The sequence below is a fragment of the Protopterus annectens genome, chromosome 6.part1 (assembly GCF_019279795.1).
Source record: "Protopterus annectens isolate FY-2018-M chromosome 6.part1, PAN1.0, whole genome shotgun sequence".
In the NCBI taxonomy this organism is placed as follows: domain Eukaryota; kingdom Metazoa; phylum Chordata; order Ceratodontiformes; family Protopteridae; genus Protopterus; species Protopterus annectens.
Genome location: NC_056738.1, coordinates 437,262,639 through 437,274,322, shown reverse-complemented (window position 1 = coordinate 437,274,322; position 11,684 = coordinate 437,262,639). Strand labels below are relative to the sequence as shown.

At 40.3% G+C, this 11,684-nt stretch overlaps 1 protein-coding gene across 4 annotated transcripts in view; it reads left to right on the top strand.

Annotated features, from left to right (window-relative positions):
- Window positions 1-442: 442 nt before the first annotated feature.
- The window catches only part of DNAJB2 (DnaJ heat shock protein family (Hsp40) member B2), a 2,030,098-nt gene continuing 2,018,856 nt past the window's right edge, over window positions 443-11,684 (top strand). For 3 of the 4 annotated variants that reach the window (XM_044075865.1, XM_044075867.1, XM_044075866.1), the window contains exon 1: window positions 443-842. The gene's annotated coding sequence lies outside the window, so the exon portion shown is untranslated. The remainder of the gene's footprint in view (window positions 843-11,684) is intronic. The other variant, XM_044075868.1, reaches the window with a different exon arrangement.

Sequence of the window (11,684 nt, the reverse complement as noted above, 5' to 3'; positions counted from 1 at the left end):
TCATGTCAATCACTTTCGCCATGCCCATTTCTGCGCAGAAATGCCGGTGGGGTAGTGCTCTAATACAAAGCCCATAAACTACACCGAATGCAGCTGCAGCTTTCTTCAACAAATCGATCTCATCTCGATAGCCATACATCTCAAGGCTAACGATAATCCCTCATATACTTTCAAAAACTATAGTTTCACGTAGAAACAGTTTCCGTTTAGTTTCCCCGATTACATTTGCACAGACCCCCAAGATTACAATTCTCTATAAAGAAGGAATCACAGATGGTACTACTATAAAGATGACGAGAAATTTATCGTTGGTCATTTTCACGTTTCTCAAAAAATACATAATTAAAAAAATTATAATAAAATAGCAACTTAACGCACGCGCAATCCTAAACGTTTTCTAGACATTTCTGTTCAGCTGATAGCGACGTCATACCAAAAGCAAAGAGGAGGGGCTGCGCTAGTTTAGTAGCATGATTTGGTTTGTAGGATTACCGAGCTCTTGTGACAAGAGTTGAACTGTCTGTTATGTTGCAGTTACAAAAATAAGTTGTAATAGAAGATCATAAATAGGTTGGATCTCAAGCTCAGAGGTAGAGAAAAGGTGTCGAATTAAAAAACATCGTTATTTTTATATGTAAAAGCTGAATATTTATTTTAACTCACTTCTGGAGAATACATTCCAACAGCCACCGGTTGAAAAGAGGCAGAGTTGCTGTATGTATTGGGTTTGTGATAAGTAATTCGGCAGCTTACGACAGCTGCAGCAGGGGAATGTCTATGGCAGACGTCTGAAGGTCCAATTCACAGCTGACATTAAAAAGCAAAACAGCATCGGGAAAAAGGTACACTTTTTAAGTTTAAAAACAAAACTGACACGATCTAGTACGTTTTAGTCCTGATGAGGGATAAGATACCTATACAGTTACTTCGAGTTCTAGTCTTGAGCATTCTTTATTGTGTTTTTTTTTTTTTTCGTTTTACTCATGGTTTAGTGATATGTGTAATTGCTGGGCACATCTGGTTTGACAACTGAAAGTTCGCATGTGTAAAGAAAAGTTTGGCTTGATTGGGGCTTATCGTAGATTTTTCTATTTCAGAAACTGTAAGTACTGTAAACAAGTTTTATCGGTCACACTTGTTACGCCACTTGCAGCATGGTACCACAGAGACCAGCGAATCTCTTTCTTGCTGTACTGTTTTGTAACCTGTCGTTGCTGTTTTATTGCTCCTCGGGGTTGTTGATGGTGTTGACTGTCTGGGAGTAACGAGTCAGTTGGAGTCGCGTGCTAAACTGTAATTAGGCGATAACAGTGAATCAGTATGCCACAACCGCAATGTTTAGTATGCGATGAGGCAGCATCATTTGTGTTACGTTTGTGTAACATCATTGCAACTGCCTATATCTGCTGGTTGTTATGTTAGTAACGAGTTTAGGCTGCTGCGCGGTCACATTATTTTCTAGTCAAGGGAATGTGACAACGTTGCCTACTGTGGAAGTTTTGCTGCATTAGCGGTAGAAGGATATAATTTTGTGGGTATTAGTGGGCGTGTTAGAAGTAAATGAAAACATTTGTGTCACTTTACCATTGTGATTGTAATATACCTTTATTCCGATACTGCATGACTGTGGCCATAGAGTAAGCTTGTGTTCTCATTGATGGTGGTGTTTGGGTTACAAGCTTATGCCTAGGTCTGATTAACATGATTAGGTTTACACAAATTAAACTTGGCAAACAAGACCCCGTGTGTGGTGAACCTTGAAACCTTTATGCTGTGCGTGTGATTTCCAGAATGGGTATAAATGGCGCTGGCAGACAATACCGACATGTTCTGTTTGTCGCACGATTTGTGCCCAGTTGTAATAATTTTAACCTTTTTTGTACTGAGGTCATTGCATTTGGTTGAAAATAAATATTGCTTATACTTTAATATTAAATAATTACAGAGAGGTGTGTTGGAGTGAAATGGCCAGAGCCAGGTGTTTATTAAGCCAGTTATATTCAAAGCCAATTAATTGTCTATTAAATGGGGATCACTCGTTGAATGCAGTTAGCCAACTGCATAGTAATCAATGCTTTAAGCAGTAATCACCAGATCTGAATAGAGACGAGTACTTGGCTGCCAATCGGATCATATCTGATGAGCGTTAAGAAGCCACCCCAGTAAAACTTGAAAATTCTACACACAAGGGGTCTACAAAGCCAAGCAATCGGCAGGAGATCCCAGCATTTGCCCCCATCAAGTATACAAAGCAGTCAAAGGTCCACACCCATGTTCATGACCCCAAGTTGCTGGGGGTGGTGGTCACATCTTGCTAGAAGGAGGGGCAAGCTGTCAGAGCTTTCCAAGGCTACCTCTCTGTACAGGCTAATACTACCTTTTTTTTTTTTTTTTTACTGAGAAAGACAAAAAAATCTCTCTCTCCGTGTGTGTGTGTGTGTGTGTGTGTGTGTGTGTGTGTGTGTGTGTATGTATATATATGTATGTATATGTGTGTGTATGTGTGTGTGTATATATATATATATATATATATATATATATATATATATATATATATATATATATATATATGGGGCAAAATTAGAAATTCCTTCCAGACCCATAGTGCAGTCACCCTGTAGAGACAGCAGGACTGTGACCTTCCTGGGCTACACCTTCTTGCTTTTATGAATAAAGGTGAGTGGGTCAGCTCTTAGTGCATGTTCCAGTGACACTGATCATACATGTCCTCTCTCTTTTCATACATATCCTCCCCCATCCTAGCTGCATATTCAATTCTCCCTGCCTCTCTCGCTTCCTGCTAATCCTCTGACCCCCCACCCCCTCTTTTCATACCTCTCAAGTGTACCTCATTACGAGGAACGTACCTCATTTGGGGTCTTAAAAAGTTCACGTTCCTCGAAATTCCTCAAAGTTCCACATTGAAAGAGTCAGTCACACATTCAGTATTAGGAATTTTTTTAAGTGAAATCCATGGTAAATTGAAATTAATCATATTAATTCATTAAAGGATCTTCTTAAGTAAAACCAGCATATTTTAACCACCTTATGACCTTCCTAGTTGAAATTGTTAGTAAGCCATTAGTATGTGTTCCACATTTTGCCCATTTGTTCCACATTATGAAGGTGAGTGTTCCTCATTTTGGCGATGGAAGGTTGAGAACTATGCCTCTTTTTCTGGCTAATGCACTGAATCAGTGGTGCCTTATCCCACTTCATTTCCTTTGGCTGGAATGAACGTGCTTCTACTTGCCAAATAACCACAGACACATGCTTTGGTATGAAATGGCTTAGCCTTGCTTTTGTTAAGCCAGTTACAATCGAAGTCTATCAACTGTCGATTTAATTGTGATCAAGTCAGTGTGGATAGGCAGCTGTATGCAGATTGATACAGTAATATGTGTGCAGAGGGTAGTACTTGGAAGAATGCCAATCAAGCTTGTCCATTTCATGAGCATTAACAAGAAGCACCCCCCCCCCCAAAAAAAAAAAAAAATAGTATACAGATGATGTTGGGGATTTGTGAAGCAAAGCAGTCATCTGGTCCCAGTCCTGGGCCCAGCTTTCCCATTACCCTTCAAAATGTGCAAGGGTCCATTTCATGTTCAGGATAACATTCCTGGAGGTGGCCACAGCCTGCTAGAAGAAGTGATAATTTGTCTGAGCCTCTGCTGTCCTGCTATTAGGCCTCACCATAAAAATGTAGCCTTCCAAGACTGCCCTTACACCACAGAAAGGTGGCCCTTCACACAAGCACATCTGGTATGAGTTCATTAGTTTCATCTTGTAACTTCTATGCAAAGTTTCATGTGCTTTACTGTGGCAACTGCTTCCTCCTTCCTGCCAGTACAACCCAGCTACCTTAGCACTGATGTTTGGATGCTGAACTGCTACTCTGCCTGATGACCTCATTCTTTCTGCAAAAACTGTTTTTAGTACAATAACATTTTCTACATCTTTGTTTATAGCTGCTCTCTCATTTGTCTTTTTTTCTTTGTATGACTATATTCATTTAAGTTTAGTTAATCTCTGTAATACTGTGCAAAATATCTGGAGTGTGCCTTTTTAATAACAGTAGCAGACAGTTGGTAACATCACCCCCCATGCGTAATACTGTAGAATTCAGTTCTGTCAGTCTCCTTAAGTGACCCGCCATGCAGCATGAATTTCCAGTTTCTTCTCCACTCAAACAAGAGTAAGTGAAGTACTTTACTTTATTTGGATTTGACAGTTTCATAAAGGAGGCACACCTGTGCCTTCAGCACATTCTATTTATTGTTACACAAGAGATTGTCAGCCATAAACCCTTAACATTTGTTTTGACCTCTAAGAAGTAAATACAAAATAAGAGTGGCCTAAGGTTTGAATCCTAGGTTACAATGTGTGTGACTGGTCTTTTGGAGGAGGTAGAGCTGCCTACTGTAATTTCCTGGGTTCTAATTCTAAGCCAGTTTGTTATCCAATGAGTTGCACAGAGATCTACATCTAGCTTGGAGAGTTTATATACAATACCAGAGTGTGGGATGGTGTTGAATGCCTTTCCAGGGTCTAGGTATGCAATGTGTACTGACTAGCCCTTATCTATTGCTTCAGTAACCTTCTCAAAGAAGTAAACCAGGTTAAGTTTGGCTTAAACACAGCTTGCAGGCTGGCTGAATAATATCTGTTGAGGGTGGGTCTGACAAGTTATGTTTCAGGCTGACCAGAAGGCAGCCCAGTATATTATCTGGACCCACAGAAGTAGTATTTTTGGCCTTGGATAGCGCTTTGAGCCCTTGGACTTGTTCTTGGGAGATGGGGGGGGGGGGGGGTGTAGATGCAGGTTTGTGATCTGGAAATGTAGGAAGGGAGATTGAGAGTGAAGTTTGAACTAAATGTAGTAGATTGTTTGTCCTCTGGGCTCAGGTATTTTATATTTAAGTATATGAGATTTGGGAGACATAATGCAGCATATAGTGATTTGAAATTGTAGATTAATTTAAGGACCTGGGTATATGGATAGATCTATCTTTGAGTTTTTCTAGCCCTGTTAGCCAATTGGTTAATGATAGTTGTAGAGCTATTCTTCTTCTTTCGGCTTTTCCCAGTTAGGGGTCGCCACAGCGGATCACCTGTCCGCTCATATGTTAGTTATAGAGCTATAGGTTGTATAAAAAGGTTTATAAAGTCTAGCAAATCAGAAGTGATGACGTCATTGTTTAATTATATTAAACCCAAACTTGACTATGGAATAATAGTATGAAAACCTTATAAGAAAACAAGCATGAGTAAACTGTGAAGAGTACAGTGGAAATATACCAATAAAATCCATGGACATGAAAATTTGTTATTATGAAAGAGTAAAATATCTGAACTTATTTATGTGTTTCAGATGTTTAAGAGAAGATTTTATTCCAATGTATAGAACATTTAGAGGCCGTTATTTCTGGGAATGTTTGGGGTTATCAGAAAGCAGTAGAGCATCATCAGACAACCTATGTAGCAGATTATGTAGGAGTAAGAAGTATACTGATTGGTTCTCTGAGAGAGCAGCTGATGCATGAAACAGACTACCAAAATATATTAAAGTAGGCACTAGCTATATTTTTAAGAACAGCCTGGACTCTTATTATGGGAACAACTGTTGTATATTGGCAGGCTAGAAGGGCATTAATGTCTGTGCTTGCAATATTTGTCCACTATGTATATGTGTATGTATTGTAAGTAGGATTGCCACCTTTGAAAGTGGAAAATTTTGATAAAAGCCCCTTCTTTGCTACACCCACTGCCCCACTCATCTTGTAAGTAACTTTGAAAGAGAACGAATATACATGTAATAATCATGCTAGCAAAACCGTTAAGAAGAAACGGCCAATATGTGCTAAATGTATACCATGTTACACATATTAAAAAACATTTGTAATATTGTTTTGGCAAGTGGAATTTAGCTTGGTGAAATTACTATGCTAGATAAGCATGTTGTTGTATCTTTCAGTTTTTCCCGGTTAGGGGTCGCCACAGCGGAACTCGGGTCCGCTAATGATTGGCAGTAGATTTTTACATACTGAGTTGCCAGCCCTGATGCACAACCTTCAACGAAGGTATGCCCATTCACGCATGTCTCCGCACAGAAGGCGCTTTAGCTGAGAATCGAACAGGGCAATGTCTTCCTGTGAGGCGACAACGCTACCGCAGCACCAACACCGCAGTTCACTATGCTAAAGGGATCTCAAAACCATGCTTTGAAAATAAGAACAGGAAGAATGTGTTGTATTTCTACAGTCATCTATAATGTGTACTACAATTTTCCTGAATCCAGGTTTTATTCCTATCTTCATTATTTACAGTGCAAGCAAAAAAAAAGACGTGAATTTACTGTAGAGAACATAAAGTTTGACCAAAAGAAAGATCCTTTGTTTCCCTTTTATAAAACAGAAGGCTGAAACACTTTTGGTATTTCTAAGATGCATAAAGAAGAGAATTGTTTTGAGTAGTCTAACTTTATGCTAATGGTCACATTTCGCATCGCCCAGGATGCCAATTAAAACAAATGAAAGACTATTCTGACAAAATAATTTAAATGCATATAGAAAAACGGCTTTGTGGTTTTCTTTTACATGGGTGGCTATTTTTACGTCATGTCAGTTTCTAGCATCTGCCAAGGAATTTCTTAGAATTTTGGGATACACGGCTTCCATGATTCTTATGATTCCATTCATCAAACTTCACGTAAGACAAATTTAGTGGTACCTTAAGTCAGTCTAGACCCAGCATCAACACCCTTTATCTTTTCAGGTCCCTTTGCTGTGATTTGCAAGGAGACAGATTCTCTAGTGTGTGAACTAGTTTTCTCAAAATCTAGATATCCCATTCTCCCTTCCTCCTCCTCCTCAGTCTGTCACAACAAATGCATCAGACTTTGGTAGGGGTCTATTTTAAAAGATGTGAAAGTGCAAGGTGTTCGGGGGAAAAAAAAAAGCAGGGCCAACAAAGGCACATAAATGTCAAGAGATGACAGCAATAATAAATGCTTTGAAAGCCTTAAATCGTCTTTATTCTGTAGAACCTTTGTAGGTTGTTGGAGACACTATAGTAATGTGGTATGTAAACAAAGTGGATACCAGAACCTGCAGACTTGCTATGATAGCCTGTGAGAGTGCAACCCATCTCAGTTTGACTCTTCAGGCTTCATACATTCTGTCAGAACAAAGCATTGTAACAGACACAAGATAAGCAGGAGCAGTGCAGTCCCTCACAAATGGAAGCTACACCCAGGGGTCTTCCAGGAATTGACCCAGCTCTGGGGAACACATCAACTAGATCTGTTTGCCTCCTTTCAAAACAGATAGTTAAAGAAATTATGTTCTTAGACTCCTTACAAACAGATCTGGAAGACAGATTCCTTCTTATTCCCATGAAAAGCAAACCCTTCCATTTGAACAAGGTCATCAGACTGGTGTGAGTTTCTTAACATTGAAGACTGTGTTGTTCGTTGCTTGAGTTCTGCAAGAAGGGTGTCTAGGTTGATTCACCATCAGAGCTTGTAACTTAATCTCATTTTTCACAAGGACATGTTCTTTAATGCCTAAAGTGATTTCAGAGTTTACTTTGAATCAGTCTATTAATCTCCCTGTCTTCTTTCGGGGGGGGGGGGGGCGACAAGGGAGAGAGAATTCTTCATGTTCTGGATGTCCACATGCAGCTCAGTTTGTACTTGGATAGAACTCTGTCCTTCAGAAAAGCTAATCAGCTGTTTGTCTCCTATAAGGTAAGAGAAAAGGACGACCTGTGTCAAAGCAGATAATTTGGAGATGGTTGTCTCATGGTATTTACTTTTGTTATTTTTACCATAACAAGCCCACTTCAAGGCAGGGTTAGGACCCATTATACCAAGGATTTCTGGAAAGGGATTCCATATGCATCAGATTGTTCCTTTTATACATATTTTTCCAAGTCTAGACCAGGCTTTGTTTGGACCATTTTCTAGGGGTTTTTGGACTCTTAATGTGCTTTCTCCTTCCTGTTTTGTTTATTATGCAGTCTGCAAGATATTCACAATTTCCATGTTTAGACAATGTGTTTATCTTTGTAGAGTCTTCCTCATAGTGTCAGGAATATCTCATTTGGGTAAGGGGTCTCCTGCAAGCTCTCTTGGAATCCAAGCATGTGTAGATGTCTTATCTGATTCTTTCTCACAAGATTGTTTTCCTGGGATATCTCCAGGACACCTCATTTAGAGCTTTTTTTCGCAAGAAAAAAAATAGCAAAAGATATAAATACAAATCTGAGTTTTTCCACTTAGTCTATCTCGGCCAGGGAATTCCCCTGAATTCTGGGTCTCATGGCATCTGTGGTACTCATGATACCTCTTGCAAGACTCCACATGAGAAAAATTCAGCGGTACCTGAAATCTCTTATACTTCAGCATCAACATTCCCTGACCTTTCAAATTCCAGTTTTGGGATTTGTGAAAAGGAGATTTTGTAGTATAGACACCAAATTTCTCAAAATCCAGGTCTCCCTGTTCTCCCTTCAGACTTTGCTTGGGGACCAGTATCTATGGGGATAAAAGTGCTGGGTCTTTGGAACAAAAATATGGACCATAACACACAAGCATCCTCTACTTAACTTAGGATATAGCTTTTCAGCATAGTCTTAACTCTACAGGCATCTTGCATACTTTTAAAGCAAAATTGTGTGGCAGACCATCTTAGCATAACCAGGACAGACCCTCATGAGTGAAGTCCTGGGACTTCCAGGAATGACCTAGCTGTGGGGAACACTCCAGATCTGTTTGCCTCAGCTCCCAACAATCGGTTGATGAAATTCTGCTCCAGGGCTCCATGCAAGAAGGCCTGGAAGACAGATGGTTTGAACGATTGCTGCTACAGTAGCTGCTCATTTCTTCTACCCACTCCTTATTTTTTGCATGTTTTTATGCCTGGGTGTAGATTTTTTATGGTTATATCTATAGCATTGTTCTCTGTGGGCATTAGCCTCCCTCTTTTTTGGCATGAAAACTTTGTGCCCAAACCTGATTTTTTTTTAGTCTTCTCAGCTTGAGCTAATGGTTTGGGCATGTGGAATGTAGCATGACAACTTTGGAAGCTGGACATTTGTTGTATCCTTAGCAAGAACACAAGCCATGTAACTAATGCTACTGCAGCAGTAATCATTAGAACATCTAATGTTATGGTAAGTTTGCTTGCACAACAGTACTTTCACCCCCCTCCCCTGCCTTGATTTTCATTTTTGTCTACTCCTAGTGATTTCTACGTGCATTTTATTGCATACATTTTCTTTTTGTTTATTGGGTACCATGTTAGCTTTCCAATCGCAAACATAAAGTAATGTATTGCTGATATTCGATAATACAAGGTGACTGTCTTTAGACTACCATGTCCAGTTTGTTGTTATAACATTCAGACACACTTCTGTTGCACTTAACTAGCCTCTTTTAACCCAGTACATGTACCATTGTGTCCATTTTTTGTTCATTCTAATCTTGTTGCCATCTGAATATCTGAACTGTCAACATAGGTACATACTAGGCAGTCATTCTGCAGACTATTACATGCCTAGCTAATAATCGACCGTGAACAGTACTGTGCCTTGTGTCTCTGACGTGAGCACCTTAACCATTGTGTGTATAGTAAATATTAATTCTTCTACTGAAAGGCGGTCTTGGGTCTTCAGCTGTTTTGTAATTACCTTTTTTGCTACTAGTAATACAATCCACGGTATAATCTTGTGCTGTATGTTGGAGTTAACTTTCCATAAACCTGTAAAATATAGCTCCTTTTGTTAACTGAAATTTTGAGCTTTAGTAGTTGTTCTCCCTCTTTTCTAAACTGTCTACATCTCTACATTCCCAAAATATGTGATCTGATATTGTTAATCCTCGTTCATTCCTTACGTGTGGGTATCGGTTCAGAGACGGCCCTCTTCCAAGCTCTTGTCCGCTACAAACTCTTGAGCTAAAACTCTTACCTAGAATTCCCCTCTCCCTGTTACCTCAGATTTTGTTTGCCGCATCGCCATTCAGTCGTGTCAAGCTACTTCTCTTCAGCTAAGTACAATATTTATTTGTCATACTAGTCTAAAACAACTGTTTCCCTCAGAAAAGTTACTAAATTGTTTTCTCTGACCTTATCGCATTTAGCGACTATCCCTTCTTGAATCTTTTCCGTCCCCTTCATCCTATTTACTGCGAGGTATTTTCTTCACCATTGTTGGTAAACCCCTTTTCCTCCTCGGGTATTTCTTGTACCATTGCTGGTATTCTTTCCGAATTTCCTTCTTTCCTAACATGGCAGATAAAAAAGGTAGTCCAGGATTTAAGAGATGTTCAGATTGTGGCCATAAATTACCTACTTCAGATGCACATTCCCTGTGTGTCTATTGCTTGGGTGTGCCTCATTTATCAGTTGACCCGCCCTGTGGAGTTTGTAAGAATTTCTCTAACAGGACGTTGATTGAGAGGAAAAATAAATTGTTGTTGAAGGGCTTACTTAAATCTCCTTTTTCAGAGGCTATTTCTTGGTCGGAGGTTTCAACCCCTCCAAGATCCTTTAAGAAAAAGACTGATGAATATACAAAGGCCAAGTCTCTTCCTTCGTTCCCCGGCTGGGGACTCCCACCAACCGAGACCCAAGAAGGCTAAGCTTTCCACTTCGGATCTGACTTTTTCGGCTCCAGCTGTTTAGGTGCGTAGACCTACGGCACCGAGGCCACCTGCGCCATCTGTGTTTTCGGCACTGACTAGCTTGCCCTTTACCGTATCGGTACTGAGGGGCTCCTCAGTTCAGACTTCTCCACCGGCACCGACTATCCAGTCGATGCAGACTGTTACCACATCGGCTCCGACACCTTGCCCGGAACCGACAACTCAGTTATTGACACCGATTTTTTTCAGTCCCAGTCTGAGCTCCGACAACCACTTCGGTGCCGACCTTATCGTCGGTGCAGACCATGACTTTGGCACCAATGATTTCCTCGGTGCAGACACCTGTAGTTCAGTCCCTTACGGCCCCGTTGTTTTCAGTGCAGACTGGTGAGGTGGGCACTGAGCTTGCCCCATCTTGGGATAGACCTGACTCTCCCTCAGCCGTGTCCGTGAAATCCACTAGAAGCCTCTCTGAACATGACATGTTGTGTCTTGTGGATCAAGTGCTTTTGGCCAGAGGTATCCTGCCCCCCAGAACCTATCCTTCTTTGGGAGGTGATCACCCTTTGCCAAATACACCTACTTATTCTTCTCCTTCATTGCCTTTGAAGCCCTGTGATATAGCACAGTCTTCCCCCTCTATGGTTCCCTTTGTGGACCTCACTAAGGAACTGCAGTTGCCTTTGTGGCAGGAGAGTTATGCTACGACCCAGGATGCCAGCTGTAGTAAAATGAAAAAAAGGCTTCCACCACAATGAAAAGTTCACTGAGAAATTCTGTTAAAATGTAGGCTTTAATAAAATGAAGAAATAAAAAGCACAAATTGTGCTATTCAGGTTGCAGGTCAAACAGGATAAGCGCTTTCAGTTAAAAAACCTTCTTCAGATCCTAGTGTGTAGACCTGACTTACTGCTGTTAAATAAAGATCCTTAATTGCTCAACCAATCACATACAGCAATCAGATGCACGCCTTCCTTAAGCCTCCATTTCATTTCTTAATTAGGCTTCTCTCTTTCAAAATAGGTTTAATAGGAACTAC